The sequence below is a fragment of the Penaeus monodon genome, chromosome 14 (assembly GCF_015228065.2).
Source record: "Penaeus monodon isolate SGIC_2016 chromosome 14, NSTDA_Pmon_1, whole genome shotgun sequence".
In the NCBI taxonomy this organism is placed as follows: Eukaryota; Metazoa; Arthropoda; class Malacostraca; order Decapoda; family Penaeidae; genus Penaeus; species Penaeus monodon.
This window is the reverse complement of record NC_051399.1, coordinates 20,066,604-20,069,103: the sequence shown is the minus strand read 5'-3', so window position 1 is coordinate 20,069,103 and position 2,500 is coordinate 20,066,604. Positions and strand designations below refer to the sequence as shown.

Below are 2,500 nucleotides of genomic sequence, written 5' to 3'. Positions count from 1 at the left end.
CATATATATATATATATATATATATATTATATTATATATATTATATATATATATATATATGTATATATATATTTATTATATATATATATATATATATATATATATATATATATATATATATAAGCCTATGCATGAGCTTTTAGCAAGTTCGTATATTATGAATTTATTAAAGAAGTACAATTTTTCATTAGAGTATCTTCGTTATACCTACCATATATATTCATGTGAAAATTCAGAGAGAAGCGAACCCAGGTACGTATGAATCTGTTTATTATATAATTCTCTAAAAATATAATTTACAAAAGCTGGGAATAAATTACGTAAATGCCATTTCTCGCCACCGTTTCTTTTTCTCGGATAAGTTAGCCATTTGTTGAACGCTCAAGAAAACGCTCCTGGTGCAGTCTCCTTAGGGCAGACCGTAGCTCCTGCTGGGGGCGGAGGGCCGGTTTGCGCCGAGGGCGTCCTCCTGGCGAGCCTTCTCGATCTGCGCAATCGCGTGGGCGGGGTGGGGGTGGGGCGTGGGCAGCAGGTCGGACTGGGGCTGGTAGCCAGCGCCGTCGGCGACGAAGCTGAATACTGCGGGAGTGCCATCGGGGAAGGTGAAGCTGAAACAGATAAAGATTTATCACTTTCACGGCCGGCGTTGCCCTCTGTCGGTGGGGAGACACAGGGAACGTATGCGCTGATTTTTCCTTTTCATGAAACGACGCCACTCACCTCCATCCGCCCTGCGAGGCCACGGCGCCGAGCTCGCCCTGGGGAGCGCCCTGCTCCTGGCGGTTGATGCCGTCGCCAGTCCGAAGTTGAAGTTGTAGTGCCGAACTGATCAGGTCCTTCGCGGTTGTCCACGAGGATGGGGACAACGGGGCCGCCGCCGTAGGTGGGGTGCGGGAGTGGGCACGCGGTAGCCCTGCGGCGCCGCAGCCGCCACGGCAATGAGAGCACAGATTACTGCCTTCTGGAACCGGAAAATCCTATGAATTCGTTTCTGATTAGTGCACTTCGTGTTTTCACTATGAATATCTGTTTAACTGTTTTGATCCCGTTATCGAGGATAGAAGTATGGATTATATATATAGCATAAGAAAGAGAGAGAGAGAGAGAGAGAGAGAGAGCTGGAGAGAGAGAGAGAGAGAGAGGGATTGGACAAACAGATCGATGGATAGACAGTTAGATGAGTGACTGACAGATAGAGATGGATAGGTAGATAGACACCGCATATATATATATATATATATATATATATATATATAATATATATATATTATATATATATATATATATATATATACATGGACATTGATCTAGTTGTATGTCGATGTCGTAGTGTGCTTGAATGTGCATGCATAATCTCTGACTGTTGCTTCACACTGGTGTGTGTGTGTGTGAATGAAGACGAAGAAATATCAAACAGATAATTGAAGCTGTCAGAGAAGCTCGAGAATGCCTCACAGATAACATGTTGATGTCGGGCACGGGAGGAATGTGTAGCACTCGTCGGGCCGGAGACCTTATATACCTCACGACGCGCTCAGAGCACGCTCTTAGGCCGCCGCTCATGGTCACGGCTAACTGCTTTTTGTTATCGCTGTTACATATTCCCTGCACATGTGGCGCAAGTTCTAATTTCAAAGGATGTTATATAAATCATACAAATTTTTGCACAGATTACCTCGTCTATTCTGGATTCATCTCGGAAAGAAAAAGTGGTACGTTCAAGTGACGAATTGATGGATATCTCGATTTAATGGCAAGAAAAAAGTTATTATGTAATATCAGTATTCTTCTCGTGTGTGCCAAAAGCTGAATGGATGGAAATTCAACTAGAAACGCTATCTAAAAAATGCGACAAACCTCCTCCATTGGACAGGAACCATCCGGTTAATCTAGAAATCCTCCGGCTCCTCCGGCATCTTCTATCTCTGAACTGGTTTCTCAAGTTCTCAACGCCGGTTTCTGATAATTACAGAGAAATCGTATTTCGCCATTCCTTGGATGCAGGAAGCACCGCGTCTGTACTGGAAGAGTGAGACTGAAGATATTTCTTTTATAAGTATCTTCTCTGATTTGTTCGTGAACTTACCTATCAGACACCGACATATCACAATGTGCTGCGCCGAAAGACATGCATTTTTTCATATCTGCTCAAGTTCAGGGAAAGGCATGATTGAGTTTCGAGTTTGTCTAAAACCGTTGTTTAGCGTCGTAAGTTTGAAGTTTCCCATGACTTCTTTCTGAGATTAGCCTACTGATGTATCACTGCCAGAGGAACAAATGGCCCGATGGCAGAAGTATTAGACCGCATGAAATACCAAGGTTTTAGGGGGAGTTACGGGAGCGCTTTCACTCTTCCTACTCTGTCCTCTTTCTAGGCTCTTTAAAAAGTAAAATAGAAACAGAAAAGGAAGAAAAACAAAAATATATATCTGTCCATTTTTATAATTCTCATAATTCATTTAACTATTCAGGATAAATGTGCTCGTACAGCAAACTTTGT

General features: G+C 42.5%; 1 pseudogene; it reads right to left on the bottom strand.

Annotated features, from left to right (window-relative positions):
• Window positions 1-253: 253 nt before the first annotated feature.
• The window catches only part of LOC119580633, a 2,817-nt pseudogene continuing 570 nt past the window's right edge, over window positions 254-2,500 (bottom strand).